Source organism: Phyllostomus hastatus, unplaced genomic scaffold (genome assembly GCF_019186645.2).
Source record: "Phyllostomus hastatus isolate PE091 unplaced genomic scaffold, TTU_PhHast_1.1 phas_scaffold_60, whole genome shotgun sequence".
NCBI lineage: Eukaryota > Metazoa > Chordata > Mammalia > Chiroptera > Phyllostomidae > Phyllostomus > Phyllostomus hastatus.
Window position 1 is genome coordinate 454627 of NW_025334038.1, and position 17195 is coordinate 471821.

Genomic DNA, 17195 nt, shown 5'->3' on the forward strand with positions numbered 1-17195 from the left:
TGAGCTATAGCTGCCACCCCTACTCTGAGAGGTTGGACAAAATGCTTCTAGACTCTAAATGAGAGGAGTCAGAGTGGGGACCCAGCTCAGTGGAAGCATTGCTCCACTGGACTGCTGCTCCAATTCAGCTTCAGGTACAGACTAAAGAATGTTGTTGAAACCAGGCATGGGAGAACAGGGGAATATTCTCTTACCTGTTCCAGAGGGCCTGGAGCAAGGGCAAACAGCCACTCAGACATGGCCTTGGGAAATCAAAGCCTCCCACATGCATTGGGTGGCTCTTGTTACCCCTTGGGTCCAAGGAGTGGAGAGAAACTTACAGATAGTGCCCTGGGTGATTGGGACATGTCCCCCAGTCTTAAAGGTGGCATACCAAGGGCCAGCAGACCATGAAATGCTTCTTCATGGCACCTTTGTGATTTCCCTATGTCCCAGTATGAGTTCTCCCCTGTTGTTGCAAGTTGATGCTGAACCTCCTGTTGAGGCATGAAAGGTCTGGTATTTATGCCCAGGAAGACCCCCTCTGCCAGCCACTGTTCTATTGGCTGACAAGAAGCTGGTTTGTATATTGCCTGAGGGTCATGACTTGCCTTTACTGGTGCCTATAACTGTCTGTATTTTCACCCTTAGAGTGCAAAGTAACACATTAGTGGACTGGGTTCATACCTATGCCTTGGTGGCTGACCAGTCAGCATGCTGGGTCTGCACTGAACTCCCCCTGAGCACATTCGCCAGCCTCCCATGGTGCATCTTCCTGCTTCTGTCTCCAATCAGACTTGGCTTCAGAACCAGTGGAACAGTGAACATCCCGTGCGGAATTCGACCTGGACTGACATCTACTCTGGGGTGAAGTGGTCGTATGACCAACCCAGGCGGTTGGTTCGCTAGTCCATATGGGATGGCTACAGGTGACTCACAACTAAGGCTGTGGAGCTGGCTGGACCAGCTCCCCTTTGCATTGAGAACCTAAAGGACAAGCCCAGGTGGGCTGGACTCTTGACAGGTCTGTGTCAGACCCAAATTCTTGAACATTGCTGTGAGGCGAGGAATGGTGCATGGGCTGCTGTTCCCACAGGGACCCTCTGGATGGGTGGCTCACATGAGTGGCCTTACTTGTATGGAAATTGGGCTAGCCATTGTACCTAGCAGTGGCCTGATTGCCTGTGTTTTGGCTGTGTGTTGTTGAAGCTTGTACTGCTGCTATGGCAGTACTTGTGTTTTGCTTGCTTGTTGATGTAGTCTATACTGCTGTTGTGGGTTATGGGTGCGGGGCTCTGACCTCCTTGCCAAGGGACCTCACAGATGACATCCTCGAGTAGATTGTAAGGTGAGAAACCCAGAAGGGGTGGACTGTAGGGTAAGTGGAAGCAGTCTGGCTTTCTCACCCAGGTATCTGGGTAACTAAGGGGAGCAGTGTTTCCATACCCTTGGAGGGGCCTGATAACTAGTGTTCTCATAGCCCTTAGACTGGGTCCGATAAACTATTCCCATAACATGAAGTGTGCTCACATGTGCAGAATTTTGTTGTGTTATGTAATGTTCTGGCAGTTTTCCAGCTTTGTTCCCCTCTAGTACTTAAACAGGTAGGGACTGACTCCCTGCTGGGAGTGATGATGAGAGAGTGAGAGACATATGCAAGGGGACAGACAGGTGCCACGATGGGTGCCACGATGTGGAGCAAGGGCCATGACATGTGCCAGACAGAGACATGCAGATAGGCATGCATCTTGCAGCGTGCATGGCTCGCCCACCTATAAATAAAGGCATGCCAGACATCCCAACAGCTCTGTGAATATTATTGTCTGTGCAAAAACCATGGACCTGCCCGGTCCTGAAGGGTTGCAACACAGTCTTACACAATATTCACAAGGTATTCTACATAAATTATATTAATGTAATGGGAACATTCTGTTTAGTAAAACATAAACATAAAGTGATTTCATTTCTTGTACCATCCCCCGCTCAGCTCTGCTCTGACAAGTCTTCTTTTCCCATGCCTAAATAATATCTGAGGCACATAATATTACATTTTCATCACTTTGATTCAATAAAACAATCCAGTTTAGTTTATTTTTCATATCTAATTCAAAATAATCCCTGTTCTTTTTAATAAGATGTACTCCACGAACCTTATATGTGTCATGGTCTGTTAATTGACTCCCTTCCACTTGTCCCACTTCTAGGTTCTACCTCCTTGGGTTTTGGAGAATGAAAAAAGATGGTGAAAATACAAAAGTCTTTTTTGTTTTGCAGATATCTTTTTTTTTTGTTGGTTTATTTCTTGACATGTAATTTACATACCATAAAACTATTTTTAAAGCATACAATTCAATCATTTTTAGTATATTCTTAAGGTTGCACAACCATCGCCACTGTCTAATACCAAGACAATTCATTGCCCCAAAAGAAAACCTGATACCCATTAGCAGTCACTCCCAATACCTCCTCACTCCATCAACCCTCCCTCCACCCTCACCCTAGGGCAACCACTAATTTACTTTCTTTATGGATTTGCTTATTCTAGACATTACATATAAATAGAATCATACAATATGTGACCTTTTAGTTCTGCCTACTTAGAGTAATGTTTTCCAGGTTGATTATTCAGAGCTGAATAACATTTCCTTGTATGCATTCATCGTATTTTATTTGTTCACACATCAGCTCATGCACATTTAGGTTGTTTCCACTTCATGGCTATTATGAATAATGCTGCTATGACCCTTACTGTACAAAATGTATGTTTTATATTTTCTTGGGAATTGCTGGTTCGCATGTTAACACTATGTTTAATTCTTAGAGAAACTGACAAACTGTTTTCCAAAGCAATTACACCATTTTGTATACCCAGGAGTAGTGCATGAGGATTCCAATTTTTTTGCATTCTCACCAACACTTTATATTGTATGTTATATTTTAAAAATTATTACATTCTCAATGTGTGTGTGGTGTCTCAGTGTCGTTTCCATCTATATTTGTCCATTTCTTTTCATGTGCTCATTGGTTATTTGTGTACCTTCACTGGAAAAATGTCTAATCAGATCTTTTGTCCATTTTTACATTGGGTAGCTGGTCTTTTTATTATTGAGTTTAAGAGTTATTTACATATTCCTGATACTAGACCCTATCAGATACATAATTTTCAAATGTTTTCCTTTCATTTCTTGAGTTGTCTTCTTTCTCTTTCTTTCTTCCTTCCTTTCTTCCTTTCTTTCTTCTTCCTTCCTTTCTTCCTCTCTCTCTATACATATATATTATACATATAATATATAATATATAGGGAATAATATATATTGCCAATACATTAATATATTATATACAAATATAATAAATATATGGAATAATATCTATTACTACAATAAATATAATAGAAATATAATATAGAGTATAAATAAATATATAGGGAGTGATATATTTTATTAATACATGTTAATATAATATATAGGGAATAATATATACATTATTCCCTGTGATGAACTTTACATCTCTGTGACTATTTTACAACTACTAATTTGCGTTTCTTAATCCCTTCACCTCTTTCACCTGGACCCCTAACTTCCTTTCCTTCTAGCAACCACCAGTCCATATGTGTCTGTGAGTCTGTTTCAATTTCACTTGTTTATTTTGTTCTTTATTCCATATGTAAGTGAAATCATATGATATTTGTCTTTCTCTGACTGACTTATTTCACTGAGAATAATACTTGTTAGGTCCTTCCATGCTATCATAAATGGTAAGATTTCAATCTTTTTATGACTGATATTCCATTGTATATATGTACCACAGCCTTTTTATCCACTCATCTACTGATGGGCACTTGAGTTGCTTCCATATCTTGGCCATGGTAAATAATGCTGCACTGCAGATACAGGTGCATATATTCTCTCGAATTAGTGTTTCGGGTTTCATCAGATAAATTCCCAGAAGTGGAAACAATGGGTCATAGGCAGTTCATTTTTAATTTTCTGAAGTAATTTATAATGTTGTCCATAATGATTGCAGCAATCTTCATTGCCACCAACAGTGCATGAAGGTTCCCTTTTCTTTACAGACTCACCAACACTTGTCGTTTGTGGATTTATTGATGACAGCAATTCTGGTAGATTTGAGGTGATATCTCATGATGGTTTTAATTTGCATTTCTCTGACCATTATTGATGTTGAGCTTCTTTTTATATGTCTATTTGTCATCTGTATGTCTTCTTTGGACAAATATTTATTCAGGTTCTCTGCCCAGTTTTTAATTGGATTTGTTTTTTTGGTATAGAGTAGTATAAGTTCTTTATGTATTTTGAATATTAATCCCTTATCAGACATATCATTAGCAAATATATTCTTCCATTCAGTAGATTGTCTTTTTGTTTTGTGAAAGATTACATTTGCTGTGCAAAAAGTTTTTAGGTTGATGTAGTCACATTTATTTTTTCCTTTATTTCTCTTGCCCAAGGAGGTATTTCAGAAAAAATATTGCTAACAGAAGTGTCCAAGATTTTACTGCCTATGTTTTCTTCTAAGAGTTTTATGTTTTTGGATCTTACATTTAAGTCTTTAACCCATTTTGAATTTATTCTCATATATGGTAAAAGAAATTGGTCTAGATGTTATTGTTTTTGCATGTATTTGTCCAGTTTTTCCCAGCACCATTTATGGAGTAGACCATCTTTACCCCGTTGTATGTTCTTACCTTTTGGGGCAAATATTAGTTTGACCATATAGGCATGGGTTTATTTCTGGCCTCTGTATTTCTGTTTCATTGATCTATGTTTGTTTTTATGCCAGACTGATGCTCTTTTGATCATTATGGCCTTGTAGTATTATTTCACATTTGGTAGCATGATACCTCAAAGTTCGTTCTTCTTTCTGAATATTGCTGAGGCTATTCAGAATCTTTTATAGTTCCATGTAAAATGTTGTATTATTTGTTTTAGTTTGTGAAATAGCCATTAGTGTTTTGATAGGAATTTCATTGAATCTATATGTACTATGAAAATTTTAATGATGTTATATTTTCCTACCCACAAATATGATATATGTATTTATTTATTTGTATTATCTTCAATTTCTTTCTTCAGGATCTTATAATTTTCTGAGTACATGTATTTTACCTCCTTGGTTAAATTTATGTTTTGTATTTTATTTTAATTTTTGGTACAATTGCAAAAGGAATTATTTTTCATAGTTTCTCTTTTTGATAGTTCATTTTGGCATATACTGGGTTGGGCAGAAAGTTTGTTTGTTTTCCATAAGTTGGCTTTCATAGTGCTTAGTCATCTTTAACTTCATTCAAAACAATTTTGTTAGATTGTGTTATGACAGTTGTCATATCAGTGTGCATTTAGAAAAACCTTATCAAAATTGGTGAATTTTTGTGTTGCCACTTGATAGTGAAGATGGAAGAAAATACACAACATTTTGGCATATTATGTTTCATTATTTCAAGAAAGGTAAAAACACAACAGAAATGAAAAAAAATGTGCAGTGAATGGAGAAGGTGCTGTGACTGATGGAAAGTGTGAAAAGTGGTTTGCGAAATTCCATGCTGGAGATTTCTCACTGGAAGATACTCCACCATTGTGTAGACCAGTTGAAGTTGATAGCGATCACATCGTTGATTGAGAAAAATCAATGTTATCACACACAGGAGATAGCTGACAAAATATCCATATCTATAAAGTTACTGTTGAAAATGAAAATGTGTCTTTTATTTTACAGAAAAACCTAAATGGACTTTTTGGCCAACCCAGTAAAAATGCAATCAATTTCTGAATATTAATTTTGTATCCTGCTACTTTACTAAATTTATGTATCATTTCTAGTAGTAGGTCCATTAGGGTTCTTTACATATAATATCATGTCATCTGCAAATAGTGACAGTTTTATTTCTTCCTTTCTAATTTGGATGCCTTTTATTTCTTCTTTTTGTCTGATTGCTGTGGCTAGGACTTCCAAAACTATGTTAAATAAAAGTAGTAAAAGCAAACATCCTTGTCTTGTTCCTGATCTTAATGGAAACAATTTTAGTTTTAGCTAATTGAGTATGATGTTGGCTGTGGTTTTGTCATATATGGCCTTTATTACATTGAGGTATGTGTCCTCTATACCCACTTTTATTTGCCGAGAGTTTTTATCATAAAAACATGATGAAATTTGTGAGTTGTCTCTTTATTTTTCTTAACAATGTCCTATGGGACACAAAAATTTAAATCTTTGATGTCATTCAATTTTTTTACTTTTGTTGCCTGTGCTTTTGATGTCATACTTTAGAAACCATTACCTAATCCCTGGAAAATGACATCAACATTTATGATTATGGATTTTTTTATGGAGTTTTATAGCTAAGTTTTATAGCTTAGATCTTACATTTTGGATAAAAATCTAATAGATAAACATCTATTTTGAGCCTTCCCCCACCCCTTTTTACACTTTTAAATAGACTTCATTTTGTAGAGTAGTTTTAGTTTCACATCAACTTTTAAATATGGTATGAAGTAGGAGGTCTAACATCATTCTTTACATGTAGTTGTCCAAATGTCACAAAACCACTTGTTGAAAAAACAGCACTTTTCCCATTGAATTTCCTTGGCACTCTTGTCAAAAATCAACTGAGCATGAATGTATGAGTTTCTTTTTTGACTTTCAATTCTATTTCATTGGTCTATATGTCTATCCTTAGTCTACTACCACACTGTTTTTATTATTGTAAGTTTGTAGTAAGTTTTACAACCAGGAAGTATGAGACCATCAATTTCATTCTGTTTTCCCCAAGATTGTTTTGGCCTTTCTTGGATCCTTGCATGTCCATAGGCAGTTTAGGATCTATTTGTTAGTTTCTGCAAAAAAGGCAGCTGAGATTTAATAAGGAGTCCATAAAATTAATCCATAGTTCAATTTTGGGAGTATTTTAACAATATTAAATGTTTTGATCCATGACTATGTAATGTCTTTCCATTTATTTAGGTCTTCTTTAATTTCTTTCAACAATGGTTAGTGTACAAGTTTTCTTCTTATATTGTTAATTCTGTTCCTAAGTATTTTATTCCTTTAAAGCTATCATAATGCAATTGCTGTCTTAACTTCATTTTCAGAGCAAATGTCTTTTTACTTCACTAGGAGGTATTGGAAATCTCTGCTGGTTGCCACTGTTGTACTTAGTTACGCTGACTGACCACCGAGGGTTTAGTCGGTGGGCATCCAAGGCCTGGGCCTCTCCTGGGACACATGTGTGAGATCTTTGAAGGTCCTTGCAGATCGATATACAGAGAACAGTTCCTTTGTGTGGGATACTGATGTCTATTTCTAGGATTTTAAATTTACCACTCAGCTACAGCCCTAATGGTACACCCTGTAGTCTCTTTTTGGGTTTTCTGCACTGCAGTATACATCCTCTTTGGTGGGATGAGAGAGAGAGAGAGAGAGAGAGAGAGAGAGAGAGAGAGAGAGAGAGAGAGAGAGAGAACTCAGTTATAGCTAGCATCTATAGTGTTCATTTGATAGATAAGGAGCTCACTTTCCTGACAGTAATTTACTATAAAGGTGTAATAATTCATATGATAGGTTAAGACATAGGAATAAAGAATAACTGAACAGACCAATGGAGAATCCAAAATACAGGCCAAAAGTTGCATTATTCCTGTTTGGGAAAAGGATGGTATTTTTCAAGACAATGTTTCTGAACAATTGGTTGTCAATTTGGAAAAAATAAAATTAGTTTTCTACCTGACACAACACACAAAATAAATTATAAGTTTATAAAAGGACTAAAGATTATTTAAAAACAAAACAAGAAAAACCCTAAAGTGTGGGAGTGTTTGAGATCTTTCTCCCCCAGCATATGCCATCAGTTTGGTTTAAATAAACTGTTATAAACTCTCTATAGGTTCAGATGTTCTTATGACATGTAGGTCAGAAGTCTGACATGAATCTCACTGGGCTAAAATCAAGGTGTCCTTCTTTCTGGAGGCTCTAGGGGATGATCTATTTCTTTGCCTTTTCAGATTGACCATATTTCTTCTCAGTTCTGTTCCTTCATATTCAAAGCTAGTAATGTCATTTTTCTGGGTCTATGGTCATGACCTTGAGAGGTTTTCCACCTATGATCACTCATATAATTAGTTTTAGCCCACTCAGATAAGCCAGGATAATCTATCACAGGGTCCTTAACTTTAATCATAACTGTAAAATCCATTTTGCCACTTAAGGTAATAGGTTCTGGGAATTAGGATGCGGGCATTTTCGTCTGCCAGAAAAAGAGGGCTCTGTCTTTCTGCCTGTCTGTGGTTCTCTAGTCCAGGCAAGTAAGCCTCCAGATTAATTTTCTTTCATGCTTCTATACATAGTTGCTAGACAGCTGTATTTGACATGTCATTCCTTGGCTCAGAAATATTCCTTGGCCAGGCACTCAGATCAGCCCATAGGAGAGTCCTTAGTCACCCCTTTCCATTTCAGTCTTAAACAAGAACTTTGTATTCTGGTTGTATATGTTTACTTGCCATTGTCCTCTGTCACCTGCCCTCTTCTTCACATTCCTGACTGCATGCCTTTGCCTGAGTTGTTCCTGCCAAACCACAACACTCTCTTCCTTGGTTCTACCCATCTTTCCTGTGAAATCCTGTGAGACTGATTATCTTTACTCCACAATTAGAGTTTATCATAATTATCTAGTACTGCTATTCAATTTTTATGTGAATGTATTTGATATTTTCATCTAGACTAGTCACCCTAAGGTGCTTGTTAAAAGGCAGAGTCCTGGGATTCACCCTCAGAGAGACTTTTTAAAAAACAAAACAAACATGCAAGCAAAATATAACCAGATACATTGAAATAAAGAACAAACTGACAGAAACCAGTGGGGAAGGGGGAGAGGGACAATGGGGGAAAATAGAGGAATGTCCGTCCATCAAGGAACATGTATAAAGGACACATGGACAAGCCAAGGGGTAGGTTTGAGGGTGGGAGGCAGGGATGGGTGGGGCAAGGGGCCATGATGAGGTGAAAATGGAGACAACTGTACTTGAAAAACAATAAAATAAATAAATAAATAAAGTATAAGTAATTAAAAAAAAACTTGAGGGAAATGGAGTGGGGACATATTTTATTTAAGAAAAGAAACAATTTGCATAAAAAAATAAAAGAATGATAAATTGATTGTAACGGTACCAGTATAAAAAAGTGAAAAATGAATTTCTAGCCTGAGAGAAGATAGGAATTGGCTATATATAACCAATGAAGAATTTATATACTAACTATAGAAAGATTTCCAAAAATCAATAATCAAAAGATAAGCAGCCTATCTGAAAAGTGGCCCCAGGCAGAAAAAGAAATGTAATTACTAGTGAAGATGTGAAAAGATACTCAGCCCCATGAGGAATAGGGAAATTAAAAAATAACAGCATTTTATTAAATGGTAAAAGGGAACTACTATTTTACACTGTTCAGATTAGTAAAAAGTTTAAAAAACTGAAAATATACAGTGCTGGTGTTGGACATTTTCATATTCTGCTGGTAATTTTTGATATTTTTGTCAAGTTGAAGATATGCATATACTAAGACCTCATAAGTGTCAGTAGAGAAACTTGTACTCATGCATTAAAAAAGGATTTATAAAAATGTTTATATAGAAGGTTGAAAAATATAGCAAGCAAAACATAACAAAATCCTTGGAAACTCACTATATGTTCACTAATTAAAGAATAAAAATGTGTTAACTAGAAAATGAGGGAAAACTTCTAGTGGAATAACATAGAATAGTTAACATAAATTAACTGAAGCTATTTTATATATCCATAGGTTAAATGGATATGACATAAATGTCTAAAACATTGTCGAGAAAAAAAAAGTAAGAACGTTGAAGAAAGAGATATATAATAAAACTTAAATATATACTATATGTAATGAATACATACACAGTGTATATTATAACACATTCTCTACAATGTGTACTCTATGTACAATAAAAAAAATGAAGACAATACTAAACATCACTTACAGATACATTTATATATGAGAAAATCATAAGAACAGGTATGGAAATATAAGTGCCAAATTCAGGAGGCAGGGAAGGATATGGGACAGGGTGGGGCTACAGAGGGGTTTATCATTTCTATTCTTTTCTGTATGCCTGAGGTACTTCATTAATTTCAAGCAAGTAAAATAACTCCCAGGATTGTGAGACACCTCTGAATTCAATTTTCTGTAATTTATTCAGGCCTAATCTCAGTCTACTGCTTCCAAAACAGTTTGCCTGCTCTCAGCCTGGCAACCCAACCGGTTTTCAACTTCCATCTCAGGACTAGGACTCTTCTTTGTCATGGGGAAGCCAAATATTTGCTTTCAGTTAGCAAGTCTGTACAGGAATTTCCTCCTACCTTACGAGCAGTGTTCTCTTTTCAAAATATTCTAGCCTGTTTGCTTAATTTTCAGAGAAAGGAGCATGATGAGCTGGACATAGGATAATTTTGGGGACATGGGTTCAAATATGGGTTTTCAAATTTGTTATCCAACTGTAAGACTACTGAAATGGAGTCAGGATTATGTAGTTCTAGTTCCGAATCTGTCCCTAAACAGGAATGTAAGACCTTAAGTGAATCCCTTAACTGCTTTGACTTTCAGTTTTTTCACAGTAAAATAAAAGTGATAATAAAAATAATCTCTAAGGTAACTTCCTGATCTAACTTTCCCTGATTCTAAGGCAGAATTTAACGTTCTATCAAAATAATTCCTTGGCTGTGAAACTTCTCTCTTCTATCACTTCCATCAAACTTGTTGGATGACTACTGATCTCAAATCTCTGGGCAACTTTAAAGGGTGCTATAGTTCTCAGAAGTCAAAGTTATAAGTGCAAAGAGTCAAATTTACCCCACCTATCATTATAATGTTAAATGTCCTGGCTGCTCCTTTAGGTATAGTTTAACATTGTCTTTGTAATTTATACCAGCAATGGTCTGGTAAATCCCTTAAAATGGTTGGTAGTCTCTTTGCAGCAATATTTTCCTACTTTTCCCCTGCCTGGCTCTATGAGGAATCTAATCTATTTTCTGAGGTATGGTACAAATACATTTTGTTTAAATTATTATATTTTGTTATCAATGAAAAAAGAGAGCCCACTAATAAAAAAGGAATTACTTTGCCTTTTGAGTTTATATAAATGTAAAATATTAAGTTCAGCAGGAATGAGAACTGTCAGCTTCTAGTCAAGACTGTTAGTTTTAAGAGTTGGGAACTATTTGTTATAGACAGGAATTGCAGCTTGAAATCAACTATAGTCAGTTTAATTCAAGCACATGTGGTGTTTGAGCTCAAAAGAAGGGAGATGGGCAACTGGAGTTTAAATATTACACAGTTAATAGGGTGGATGTTGGGAACCACCCTGCCTGGTATCAGAAGCTGTAACCCCCACCAAGACTAAGGCTGAGGGAATGACCTTGGACCATAAGCCACCAAGGAGACAAAGGCTTATCTCCCTGGCAGGAGAGCTGCTTCTGCTACTTCATCCATAACTGGCCCCCAATGCTTGGTCAGTCAGCCAATGATGAGTAAGATTCCCTAAAGGGGGGAATGATCACGTGGGATCACGTGGGACGATCATGTGGGAGGCCCCCAAGGAAGGACTTTGGGGGCTACAGCAAAAGGGGGTGATGGACCCTCACCCTTCGGCTTTGACATAGCCTGAGTCTTCATTGTCTGTGAGAAAAATCTCCTTATCTCTTGGTTGCCTTAGTTCCCTTGCTCCACCTAAGCCTGAAACAATGACAGGGTGGTGCAGCTCTGTGCTGGAAAGGGTGGGTTCCCCAGGTGATCAGACCTAAGAAAGAATATGTAAAATCCTGTGAAACCTGCTTTGTTTAGAATGCTCTCAATTGAATGATAAGGGTCCAAGGAAGAAGTAAGTTTGTTCCTTAAAGTTTTTTACAGTCCTTTGACCCTGACTCAGAATAGACCCTCAGACTTCCTTGTTATCTATTGTTTGATCCTTACTTCCTGGCAATGAGTAATGAGCTTTACCTGAATTCTTATGCAAATGAACCCAATAAAAAGCCTGCTTGTGTAGGAGAATGAGGCGCTCTCCCTTAGGGGGGCTCTCCCCTAGGGAGGGTGGCCATGGTGCTCCCCAGTAGAGATAGTGGCCATTGCGTCCCTATTTCCCCACAGGACCTGGTTGTCTCTGTGTATGTTTTTCTCGTGTTTTGATGAGCCATCCGAAGCGTTCTGCAGTCACTGCCAGTCGGTGATCACAACAGGAGGATGCCTATTTTCACATGACTCAGAATACCAGTGCAGTGGTATAGATGATGCAGAGAAATGCAATGTGGCCAAGTTCATGAGAAGAGAAAGAAGTTATACAGCTAAAACATGCATGAGCAAAGGAAAATTTGGGGAATTAACAAAATACATTTGAGGATATTTGTTTAGTGACTTTGAACAGATTAATAGTATGTATCTTATCATTTATTAAAAATTAGATGAAGCCCTGGCTGGCGTAGCTCAGTGGATTGAGCATGGGCTGTGAACCAAAGTGTCGCAGTTTCAATTCCCAGTCAGGGTACATGCCTGGGTTGCAGGCCATGATCCCCAGCAACTGCACATTGATGTTTCTTTCTCTCTTTCTATCTCCCTCCTTTCCCTCTCTAAAAATAAATAAATGAAATCTGTTTAAAAAAGACTTTAAAAAAATTAGATGAAGCAATAAGGAAAACTATAACACATGGCATTAGATTATCTGAAAAGAATAAACAGAATTTGAGTTACTGCAAACAGTAGCCAAGAGGATAATCTCATCCAGGAATAGAAAACTCTGAATAAATGTGACAACTGAGGAAATTAAAAAAAAACAAATATTGTAAAAATTTCAGAAACCATAAATGAACCTGAACAGCCTCAGCAATTTTGAGAAAGAACAAAGTAAGAGGGATCACAAATATTTTAAAATATATTTTATTGATTATGCTATTACAGTTGTCCCAATTTTTCCCCCTTTGCTGCCTTCTACCTGATACCTGCCATTACCTCCTGCACTGCCCTGCCCCTTAGTTCATGTTCATAGGTCATGCATATAAGTTCTTTGGCTACTCCATTTCCTGAACTATCCTTAATATCCCCCTGTCTATTCTATACTGACCAATTCATACTCTTTAATCCCTGCACATTTTCCCCCATTCTCATTCTCCCCCTTCCCAACAGATAACCCTCAAAATGATCTCCATAGCTATGATTTTGTTTCTATTCTGCTTATTTGCTTAGTTTGTTTTTTAGATTCAATCATTGACAGTTCTCAATTTGTTGCTGTTTTAATGTTCATAGTTTTGATCTTCTTCTTTTTCTTATATACTTTTTTTTAACATTTCATATAATCAGGGCTTGGCGATGATGAACTCCTTTAATTTTACCTTGTCTGAGAAGCTCTTTATCTGCCCTTCCATTCTAAATGATAGCTTTGCTGGATAGAATAATCTATGTTTTAGGTCCTTGCTTTTCATCATTTTGAACACTTTGTGCCAGTGCCTTTTACCCTGCAAAATTTCTTTTGAGTAATCAGCTGATAGTCATGGAAATTCCTTTGTAGGTGACTATCTGCTTTTCTCTTGATACTTTTAAGATTCTCTCTTTATCTTTACCCTTTGGCATTTTAATTATAATGTGACTTGGTGTGGTTCTCTTTGTGTCCATCATGTTTGGGACTCTCTGTGCTTTCTGGACTTGTGTGTTTATTTCCTTCACCAAAATAGGGAAGTTTTCTCACATTATTTTTTCAAATAGATTTCTAGTTTCTTGCTCTTTCTCTTCTCCTTTTAGCACCCCTATGATTCAAATGTTGATACATTTGAAATTGTTCTAGAGGCTCCTTAGCCCATCCTTGTTATTTTGGATTCTTTTTCCTTCTTGATGTTCTGATTGAATATTTTTTTTTCTTCCTTTTGCTCCAAATCACTGATCTGATTCTTGATTTCATCCACTCCACTGCTGGTTCCCTGTAAATTTTTCTTCATTTCACTTACTGTAACCTTACTTTCTGTGTGGGTGTTTTTTTATGCTGTTGTAGAACCCAATAAGTTCTTTGACCATCCTAATAATGAGTGTTTTGAACTCTGTATCTGATAGGTAGCTTATCTCCATTTTGTTTAGTTCTTTTTTTAGAGTTTTGTTCTGTTCTTTCATTTGGGCCACATTTCTTTGTCTCCTCACTTCAGCATCCTCCCTGTGTTTGTTTCTATGTATTAGGTAACATAATTTGACTTCTGGCCTTAGTAGTGTGGCCTATGGTAGAAAAGCATACTGGTAACTTGGATGGAGTGGAGCCTTAGGTTATCACCAGGGTAGGGCAGCCCATGTGAACAAGGTTGGTGGAGTCTACAATATAGTGTTGCTGCTCTGTGGTTCTGTGTAGGGAAGGGTTCAGAAAGGGGACAATGCTGCTGCCTGGCCTCTAGAGTTTTCTCTGGGAGGAAGCTGTCCCTAGCACTAACCTTGATGCCAGACACTTCAGTTTCTCCCCATATGCCACTGGTGCCCTTCTGGGGGACACCTTTAAATATTAAAGAGGAGGGATCCTTAAAAGCAGAAAGAGAAAAGGAGACAGTTATCTACAAAGGAGTTCCCATAAGACTATCAGCTGATTTTCAAAAGAAATTTTACAGACAGGAAGGGGCTGGAAAGAAGTATGAAGTCATGAAAGACAATCTTGTACCTACATCCAAGATTACTCTATCCAGCGAAGTTATCATTTAGAATGGAAGGGCAGATAAAGTGCTTCCCAGATAAGGTCAAGTTAAAGGAGTTCATCATCACCCAGCCTTTATTATATGAAATGTTAAAGGGACTTATCTAAGAAATTGAAGAAGATCAAAAACTATGAAGAATAAAATGACAACACACTCACAACTATCAACAACTGAAATTTTTTTTTAAAAAAAACAAAAACTAAGCAAAGAACTAGAACAGGAACAGAATCACAGAAATGGAGATCACATGGAGGGTTATCATGGGGAGGGTGATGGGGAGAATGGGGTGGGGAAAGGTACAGGGAATAAGAAGCATAAATATTAGGTACAAAATAGACAGGTGGAGGTTAAGAATAGTATAGGAAACAGAGATTCCAAATAACTTATATGTACAACTCAAGGACATGAACTAAGGGGTATGGTGCTGGGTGGAGGGTAGATAAAGGGGGGGAAAAATTGGGACAATTGTAATAGTATAATCATTAAAACATACTTAAAAAAGTAAAATCCTGAACATGTTCAGATGATGACACATCGGGCAACAGATAATGTTGAAAAGGGCTATTTGATTATTTCATTTGCATCAGAGCTTTCCATAGAACCACCTGCATTTGCCAAGCTTCTTATGGTAAGAACATTAATTTTCACACTGCCATTGTCACTGACCAGTGGGTTTTTATAATATCAATTTCGCTAGTAGTGGCAACACTGGCAACTAAAACTATCCTTTCCATTAAAGATGAGGTGCTCTTGATGCTTCGGACTAGGCTAAGTGACTTTTCTGGCTCACTTGGAGGGTTGACAGGTACGAGAACACCCGTGACTCTACCAGTTCTCCAGTGACTGCCACTATAGTGTTTAAACAGGACCACACTGTCAGCATAACACCTTGCCAGATGAGGAAACTCATGAGAGATAAGCCAGACACCTGTATTGTCTCCTTCAATGGGTGATACTTACTAGGTAAATCAAATAATGAGAGTAATTGCACTCCAGTGAGTGGTGACAAACATGACTTAGAAAACTAGTTTCTAATCTCTTGTTTTCATCTTATATACTAGACACACCCTGTATTTGCCCACACATTTCTGAAACACACATTACTGCTCTAGCAGAGACTACCTGTTTCCTAAGTAGCACACATCCAGATTCCATACAGGCTGTTAAACAGATGTTGATAGTAAGGTTTGCTGGTGTTATTCCTGAATTTTACTTTATGTAGGCATATTTTCTTTCTTTCTTTTTTTTTGAATTTTTGTAAGAGTTTATTTAAGCCAAACTGATGCATATGCCAGGCAGCAAGATCTCACATTCTCCCCATATTTTCTTTTTCAAGAGGTAATTGAAGATTGAGGGAAGCTATCTAATTAGATATAAATACCAGTTACTAAAATAGTTAGGCTAACCTAGACTGGAAGATACTATTTAACTGAATCACAGAAAAATTTAAAAATCCTCTTACTTAGAATTTAGTGATTTCTGTTTTATACAAATTTGATTTGTATCAAATCCTTTAAGAATGACTTTAAAAATTACAAAAAAATATGTTTGTAAAGTCAAATGAAGAATACTGACATAAGTTTAAAAATAACCAATAATTTTACCATACTGAAATAATCACTTGCTATATTTTGGTGTATGTACTTCTAGCAAGTTTTCTAACTTGCCCAAGCTGCATTTATTATATGAACTAATATCTAGAGGGAAAGAACCTATCAATCATTGACTAAGTAAAGCATTATTAGAAAGCAGAGAAATACAAGTAGAAATGAAGATATTAATAAAAATTATCACTTTCAAAATTGTGAGGATAATAAAAGAGACATAAAATTATAAAGCTTGTATGCCTTTAGAAACCTTCTGTGCAGGATAGAAAATTAATATCCACAAATCAGTTGGATTTTTATATTCCAATAATGTACTATTGGAAAGGGAAATTAATAAAACAATCCTATGTACAATTCCTTTGAAAAGAATAAAATACCTAGGAATAAAAACCAAGAATATAAAAGATCTGTATTCAGAAAATTGAAGAAGATACAAATGAGTGAAAGCATATAATGTGTTCATGGACAGGAAGAATTAACATCATTAAGATGCCCATACTACCCAAAGCAATCTATAGATTCAATGCGATTCCTATCAAGATACCAATGATGTATTTCACAGAACAAGAACAAATATTCCACAAATTCATATGGAACCAGAAAAGACTCCAAATAGCCACAGCAATCCTAAGAAGGAAGAATAAAGTTGGAGGAATTATGCTACCTGATATCAAACTATATTATAATGCCATAGTAATCAAAACAGAATGGTACAAGCATAAAAAGAGACACCTGGATCAATCGAATAGAGATTCCAGAAATAAACCCATATTTTCATAGCCAATTAATATTTTTTTTTGCCAATTAATATTTAACGAAAAAGCAAGCACACTCAATGGACTACAGTTTATTCAATAAATAGTGTTAATAAAAT